Genomic DNA, 9,466 nt, shown 5'->3' with positions numbered 1-9,466 from the left:
GCTCTGTAACAGCTATACTTCCGGTCTGATTCCGTTCCCGTTTTCAGAATAAAACTACCATCTCTACAAAGCTCGTAATAAATACACATTCATTCACACACACACACACACACACACACACACACACACACACACACACACACACATATGTAGTGGAGTTCAAAACATTGAAAATCTCTACTATTTTCACATAAACCTGGAAATAATCAGAAAATTTGAGGATACATTTAAAATCACAAGAAGTTATGACATGTACAATGAAGAAGAAATATTTAAGATTCTGCACTATTTCTGGGTCAGCAATCAAATTTAAGCAAATTTGTGGCACTGACCAACTCCTTTGTACAGAAGGTTAGATTTCTTTGAGTTGTTTCCCTACCATTGAAGCATGGGTTGAGATGACACTCAGGTTGGTTTGATCTACTCAACTTCAAGTTCAAGTAACTCAACTTGCAACCAGTGTTCACCTAGTATAAATATGGCTTTGCCTCAAGTTTCCAGCAGATCATTGCTTACTAAACAGCATTGTGATAGTGGGAAACATGGTATCAGAACTAAGTGAAAGTGAAAAGTACTGTCAAATGAAGGCTGTCCTGTAGTGGTCTCAGAGGACGAGTAGCTGTTTCTAAACCACTTCTCAGGAAGGGAAACAAGGCCAATCGTTTGGGATGAGCTAAGAAATACCAGCATTTCACAGTGGATGACTGGAGAAAAGGCCTATTTACTGATGAATCCAAGTTTGAGATTTATGGCAGTAAAGGGTGTATGTAAGGAGATGAACAAGATAGAGAATGATACCGCAGTGTATCAAAACCAGAGTGAAACATGATAGTGGGAATATTCAAGTCTGGGGGTATTTTGCCTACTCTGGATTTAGACACCTGCACCGAATTGACTACATCCTGACCAAGGAGAAGTACCACTATATTCTTCAGAGACATGCTATACCCTCTGGTTTTCATATTTGTGGAGAAGGATTCATACTGCAGCAGGATAATAACCCCAAACACACCTCAAAGTTTTGCAAGAACTACTTGAAGACCAAAGAAGACCAAGGAGTCCTGACTGTCATGGACTTTCCTCCACAGTCACCTGACCTCAGCCCCACTGAAATTCTGAAATTCACATTTTCAAAGACTCAATGTTTCACTCAAATTGTTAAGCTGATATTATTATTTTTAATGAAAAAAATTAGTATTACATTCAAAACAAATGCAAAATAGAAGTATCTTGACAAGTGGTCTCAGACTTTTAGACCCCACTGTGTATGTATATATACATATACACATACACACACGCACACATTTAAATATATATACACACAGGCCCTTTTCGGAGATCCAGGCTGCATTTACCGCTCTCCAAAAACCCCTTGGCTCTGTTTACACCTACACTAGAGGCCTGTACTACAAAGCAGAATTTGGGGTTAGCGAGGTAACTTCCAGTTTAACTCTGGGTTTTCAGTCCTGCGACGATGGTTCATTTCTTACCGGGGTACATCACCATGGTAATTTATGCTGAACAGCTAACCTGCTCCGGGACAGTTTAACCTCAGAAGATCGGATCTCAACCTAACAACACTGCGACCAGTAACCATGGATGTATTATAAGAATCCATGCCACAAACCAATCAGATCACTGTAAAAAAAAAAAAATAAAAAAAATAGTCATCACTCCTACAGGATCTCGACATGGACAAAAGTCCTGAGTTACAATAAAGTGACAAGTAAAAAAGAGTAATATATATTGTTATAGGTCAGTGGAAACATTTTATTGGCCCAGGCTTTCTATTTCCACTCTGGTTTTAAAACAGAGCTTCTAACTAACGGAGAGATGGTTTACAACACTAAACCCATAATGATAATTTTAGCTGCATTTTAAGTGTGCAAAGTTCATTTTATTTGTGCGAAGTTTATTTTATCCACAGAGTGATAGCTGACAGTATGGATGATTTTACACTCTGATTCCATCACTGCAGCTCAACATAACTCTGTGATAACTGGAAATAAAAATGAAATATTGTCTTTTATTAGAAAAATGATCCACACACTGTGAATTGGCTCCCATAATCATAAATGCAACATTTGGGTCAGATAGACCTCATCAGTCATTAATTACTTTTCTGATCGTTGCTTTGGTAACAGAAACAGTGTAGCATTGCTTTCTTTTTTTCTTTTTTTATGTGACATATTCATGGTTTCTTCATCATCCAACTAAATAGCAAAAAATACTCACTCTATACTTAAACCATATATAATCATTCCTATAGGCTATGTATTTTAAGCTTTAGCCTACTTTTAATATGTGGAAATTATTTCTAGTGTATCTACATCTTCTTAATCTGTTGTATGATTACAGTCTATCGTTTACATTTCACTTTGTTGAATGTGACTTTTTGCTGTCCCTTAAACAGAAGTTTTCCACAGGTACTTGGTATCATTGTTTCATCTCATATCATATAAAGTACTTCATTCATGGTTCTGATGAGGTCGCTCATAATTAACCCTGCCTCTTTCACATGAACACGCTCGTAGCTGGATAAGAAAATCCCGGGTTGACTGAGCTAGTTGATAACCAGCTTTGAAGTACTGGTTATCTGCACAGCCACTGTAAGGTTCAGTGAAGCTAGGTAATGAAATATCCTGGGTATGTTGAACTTGCTTCGTAGTACAGGCCTCGGGGGTCCTGTCCAAAGCTGTGTTTAACTTGTTTGATAACAAGATAAACAAATATACAATGCATTGTATGTGCCCCCTCACAAAAATTAAATGGCCATTATATTGATTTGTTCTAGTGCCGTGTCAGAACATATATGTGTAACAAATATAGAGTTATATGCAACGATTTCCCCGCAGCTGCATCTCCCCATTGAGAGATCCTGTGCGCAGTAACGCACAAGACACAACAGCCTAACTTCATTGATTATTTAAATCTCCGACACACCAACAGGAGTGGTCAGGAATTTGAATTAATGTTCTGTGTTCTTCTACACATCCAGTAGGTCAGCTGTCACACACACACAGTCCATGTTCATACTGTTTGGAGTAAAGTAGCTGTCCTCCTGATAAATCCTGGGCTCCATTATGTTGAGCAGCACAGCAAAACTAATAACTGTAGTTCTGTTAATTCACATGAAAACGGAAAAACAAAATAATGTGTTTCTTTATACTGTTATCAAACAAGTTGAACACAGGAGGCAGCAATTCAATTCTCATGCCTAGTCTGCCGGATAACAGAGGATGTCAGTTGAGTAGGCGGTCGTTCAGCGTGGCCCAGGACACATTGCATTTACACTGCTAAATGAATGTGGCCACATGTAGCCCAGACCACCCCTGAAAGTCGTCTGAGTGATCGGATCTCAATGCGTCCTCAGTGCGTCTTGGGTGCATTCACACCTGTACTTAGAGCTGTCCACTTGTGATTGGATCACCCGAGACACATTAATGCTAGGTATAAACAGGGCCTTTGTTACATATCATTTACATATCACTGGCATAGACCACCTCGACCAACCTATCGTCCCTTGCACCGCCAAATACAGAACAAAGAGGAAGGTTAATTAAGTGAGTGCAACAATGGTGAGGAGAAGTTTCATTTCATGTTGCAAACAAACAGTAAATGATTGTACTCGGCTCTTACTTTCGGACAATACAGGAGCCGTTGTGTTTGAGTCAACACTAACAAGGTTATGTGCTTTGTGTTTGATTATGAGACCATTTTATTTTCTCATTAAGAAAAACACTCGACTCCATCGCCCCCTTAAAAAAGAAGATAATAAAACGTAAGAGGTTAGCTCCATGGTATAACTCCCAAACCTGCAAATTAAAGCAAACATCGCGAAAATTGGAAAGGATTTGGCATTCCACCAAAGTAGAAGAATCTCACTTAGTCTGGCAAGATAGTCTTAAAACATATAGGAAGGCCCTCTGTAATGCCAGAGCCGCCTATTACTCATCATTAATAGAAGAAAATAAAAACAGCCCTAGGTTCCTTCTCAGCACTTTGGCCAGGCTGACAAAGAGTCATAACTCTACTGATCCATGTATTCCTATAGCTCTCAGTAGTAATGACTTTATGAGCTTCTTTTATGATAAAATTCTAACTATTAGAGACAAAATTAACCACCTCCTGCCCTCAACAGGCACCGTTCTCTCCCCAAACACAGGCACCTTAGAAACAGCTGTAAATCCTGACATATATTTGGACTGTTTTTCTCAGATCAGAAGTGAGCCTTAAGCTACAAAAGGCTGAGAGAGTGTCAGTGTTATCAGTTATCAGTGATAAGTGTGTTATGTGTGACAAAGTGACAAACATATTTCAAATATTAAATGTGTTTGGTCACATTAATTCTAAAATAATTATTTTAACAAAATTATTATAGTATATCTCTTTTTTTTAAATCACACTTGCATACATGGGTAATTTTTGACATTTTGATTTTTATTCAAAAAGTAAGAAATTAAAAATGAAAATAAGGATTAGTGGTGATCAAAGACAAGTTAATTGAGCAATACCTCAAAATAATATTTTGACCCATGTTGTGCATCAAAGACTTAAAGGAATTGTTTTGGTCCAGGTTAAAGGACACCTGTTTGCATGCACATTTGTCTATAAAATGCAGACAAAAACTAGCTAGATTTCTGCCTTTTCCACCAACACTCAATTACACTATGCAGCAAGAGCACGAAAGAGTTAGTCTTTGGTGTGGAACCCAGACAGTCAACATTCGGGAAATGGACCTCACAATTGCTAATGTAGCAAGAATATTTAAGGTTTGTACTAATTATATTTTGTATTAACGGTACTGTAATTACATGACAATGTATCACTTAAACATGAAAATGGTGAGAGTATATAGACTAATTAATAAACAAAAATCATTTGAGGACCTAATTGATTTATTGCGAAAAAAAATGTAATGAACTGAACGTTATCATATTTTCCGATGCTTCCATTAATAGGTTACAATATTGTTAGGGTTGATCTTGGGCCTTAACCTCTTGAATTAGCAAGCTGAGTGCAGTTAAACCATTTGTGAGAAAGGCCTAGTCTATAACATTAATGTGTTGAAGATTGTCCAATTCTTCATTGACCAATTTTTGATAAATAAAAAAAGCATACACTATTACTAAAATATAAATTGATGACAGACACCACGCTGACTTGATGGAAGATGGAGTTGTGCCAAAATTTGACTCCCTGCTGGAATTCGACTCCCCCTCGCATGTAGTGGGGCAAGGGTGCTTTGTAGGCAGGTAGAGAACCTGGTTTTTGTGGTTGAGCAGATTTAATGTGAAAAGTGGCCAAAGGGGAATCAAATGTAATATTGCTACCTCCTGTAGTGTTGTGTTTCACAACATAGATGTTTGAGTCTATGACTGAATTGGCTTCATACATTATGTAATATTTAGGACACATACAGCAGTTTCACTGCATTGTGCAATATTTTGAACATGAGAACATTGCATAAAATGCAGTACTCTTGAAGTATAACTGCATTGTACTGTACTTGCAATAATAGTAGCCTCACTTATTGATAGATTGAATTATGTTTTTGCTCTAAGCCTTGCCTGGTTGTGTGTGCACATTAATGGCATAAACAAAAATCTAAATTTGCCAGTGATTATCTTGTCTGTATATTATTTCTGCAAAGATGAGCAATAGTAAAGTTTGGTTCAACTTTGGATTTTATAGCTCCCTGGCCACTTGATCAGCCTTTCTTGATTTTATTTCTCAAGTATATGTGTGTAATAAGCATTGAATGCTTAATAATGGTGTAACAAGCAATATTTTTTCCTGTCCCTACTTACAACACTGGCCACATGTCAAGCAGTGTAAACACCCTGTACAACATGCCCCATCATATAACAATGCATCTGAGGATATGTATTATTATTCTGTGATGCTGTTTAGGTAGCTCTTCACCTCTCTGGGAAACATACTTTAAAAATTGACATGAAATAAAAAATGCCTTTTTAACCCTTTTAGATCACATCCCCAGTCATATTGTGCACCTATTTAACGATAAAGGCCAAATTAAATATGAAAAATTAATTTCTTATGTACGCTTGAACCAACCAATTTCAACCAATAATATCATGACATCCACCTATCAATCAGTCTTCAACTTTTAGTTAGCCACCCACTTTTCAATTTTCAAATCAAATTCCTCCTAACGATATGTCCCTCCTGTCTATCCTGTTTCACTTGGAAATATGTCACGATATTGTAGTTATGTACACTCAAAATGCTGTTTCGTCTGGACTTTCAGAGCTAGTGGGACTGTGAGGAATGTGTATGTGTACAGGAGTGAAGGAGAGGAAAGTTAGTTTGGCAGTGGGACCAAGTGTGAGGTGTGACCGTGTGTGTGTGTGTGTGTGAGAGAGAGAATATGGGAAAAATATCAAACTTAAAAACCTTGTCATCCTTGTACTTTAAGCTGATTCCATCCAGCATTTACTTGATTACAGACAGTGGGGATGTTGTGTTGCCCGGCCACACTGGCTACATTGATGGTGTTTGTGTAGGCTGCAGATGTGAGGTCTGTGGGGATGAGGATGGCCCTACCTTTCAACCACCTGCAGGTAGGGCTGCGATAAATGATTATTTTCATTGCTGATTAATCAGTTGATTATTTTCTTGATTAACTGATCAGTTATTAGTTAGTCAGTTGTTTGGTCTATTAAATGTCTGAAAATGGCGAAAAATGTAGTTGGCAATTAATTTAATAGTTGACATCTAATGGATTAATGGATTAATGGTTTCAGCTCAGACAGTCCAGAATGGCAACGCCTTTTCAGTTCCAGACAAGTCATGCAGCTTCCACTGGCCATGCTGGACCTCCACCCCCACGTCCAGCGAGATTTTTTACAAGGTATGAAACCAAAGAATATTGAAAAAAATTGGCCGAAAAAGATTTATTACAAGGGTATCAATGCAGTATGTATAGCTTGTTTCTTATATAACCCCAAAAAGTTTCTTAAAAATGTCCCCATCAAGCAGCTGGGACTTCAAATCCCAGCTGGGCCTTTTCCAACTATGGCTGGAGGTCCACAGTTATATGGGCTTAGGTTGGACTAATGGTGCATTCAGTGAACCCCATAAACTTGTAAACTAGTAGCATTACCAGTTTACTGTAAGTTACACCAGAATGTGTAACGTGGTCACTCTTTTTTTAAAGGCATCTCACTTTTTTCCCACATTTAAAAAAAAAAACATTTAGGTACTTTTTTTGGTCAGATTTCCTTATTACCCCAGTCTCCTAGAGGATGAGACCAAAGAAAAATTGGAGGAGCTGTTGCTGACTGCAGAGGAGCTGCCAGCGGGACCTGGGGCAATATGCCAGGGACAACTACAGACAGATGCACAAATCACCCCTGTCAAGGACACATTCAAATGTGTCGTATGCATAGGTTTGTAGCTACATATTAAATCTATTACATAAATCCTGTTTGCAAATACACTTTTTAGGTTTGGTAACAGACTTTGAACAAACGAACCCCCAGTTCTATACAGGAAGGATGGAAGCCAAATGCATGTCTCCTCCAATACATACAGCAACAGCAGCCTACCACTTTCCCCCCCACAAAATGTTGTAAATATGTTACTAATATGGTCTTGGACAGTTGGAATAATACTAGTGAACATCTACTACTGCCCCCTGTAGCCACAAACAAGAGAAAATAGTTAGCCCCACCCCCAAACCTGTGACATCATGAAAGTGTAATCTGTGGAGTTTCTCTCATACATTCTGTTTGATGTTTTACACCCGAGTAATGAGCTACATCTTCTATTTCAGATATGTAAGCATAACCGTAAAATGAAGCTCATTAGAGTGCAGAGGCTCAAACAAATATTGAAATCCCGGAAAGACACTGGGGAGTTTGTGGCAGCTCCCTTAAAGATGACTTGACTTAAATAAATTTACAAATTTATTTATAAAAACATTACACTAGTTCCGGTTGGCAAAGGTCACTGTAGCCAGTGCTTTGTACGGAAATGTTGATCTGCATAGCAGGCTTTCCTTATGTGCAGATAGTTGGTGATTTCTTTGGTCTAGAAATTACCAACCTTACAAAAGACAAATGCAAAAGATGAATGCAAATCCATTCTAGGCCTATACATGCACACAACTGTGCATGTATAGGCCTAGAGTTAAACCTAAGAAAGGCACTTTAGCTAGATGAGATGCTTTTTACTCACAATAATGCTCACCAGGTTTCACAGCTAAGTACGTAACAAAGAGATAAATAATAAGTCAGGCTGCATTTAAAAATTTGATATAATTAATTAATTAAACTTAACTTAATTGGCATCAAGTATAAGACAACTGACCGATACCATCATCATTCAAGAGAATTTGCTCAAGGGTGAAAGACTGTAATGGTTTCTGCCTACAGATAACAAATAACCGATACCCCTTGCCGGTGTGGATAAGGCACCAACAGATGGCTTTACCTCTGACCTAGGCATCGAAGGGGGGTTCCCAAAATCTACACGCAAGACCATCCAAGCCTTGCTTAGAGAACCAGATTCAGCCTGGCTTCTATAATCACCAGCTGTCACTGAACCTTTACCAATGGGCCAATGTAGTCAGGAATTCCTAACAGCCTGGCTTACAACGAAGTGTATTGGTGCAAATAGGTGTTTGAGGTTTTAAAGTACTCCAAGTGGCCTTTTAACAGGTCATCTTTGGATGAGGCCCACTCTGACGGTTGAGGGCACTCGCTCAGTTTTATAGGGCAGCTTCGGAGCCCTGGCCCTTACAGTTTAGCCAATTAAATCCATTACAAATATATACAAATATACAGCAGCATGTTGACCTCAGTCATTAAATCTCAACCATTACCAATCTGTTTTTCAAAAAACACTACTAGTTATCCTTAACAAATTTCATCATAATTTTTAATCTAAATGAATTTAAAACTAATGTCAGCCTATCCCAAGGGAGGCGTCTTTGCTTAACTGGGAGACTTCAGAGATGGGCACAAGTCAGGAACTTTGGTCAGAGTGTGTAAAAATACAAACCAGTTTTTTTAGGTTTTACAAAATAAGTAATATAAGATGCAAAAAGTAAAATACAAAAACTTGAACAAAAGGTTAAAAAGCAAAAAGCTAAAAGACTAAAGAGAGTCTCAAAGAGATCTTTTTCCTTAGGGCTTTTTGAGGCAAAAGGAGGTCCGGCTAAAAGAAAAGGGAACTCTGAGTCTCTCTTGGCCTTTCTTTTTATAATTCTACAACTTCCTCCTATTTGTATTACCACATATCGTCTATCTCCAAGACATCTATCAGTTACATGCTGATATTACCTGACTTAACACAAAATAGTGACATTTTCTTTAACTATCTCTTACAACAGACTACTTGGAACTTTTGAACAACTTCCTTTTTACATTTGAGATTAAAATCTAGGGTTATCTGCTAGGTGCAGAAAACCACAGCTTCTCCTTTGCCTCAGGTTATCTGA

Source organism: Thunnus albacares, chromosome 18, assembly GCF_914725855.1.
Source record: "Thunnus albacares chromosome 18, fThuAlb1.1, whole genome shotgun sequence".
NCBI classification, from domain to species: domain Eukaryota; kingdom Metazoa; phylum Chordata; class Actinopteri; order Scombriformes; family Scombridae; genus Thunnus; species Thunnus albacares.
The sequence above is the reverse complement of the archived record's forward strand: the minus strand, read 5'-3'. Positions refer to the sequence as shown.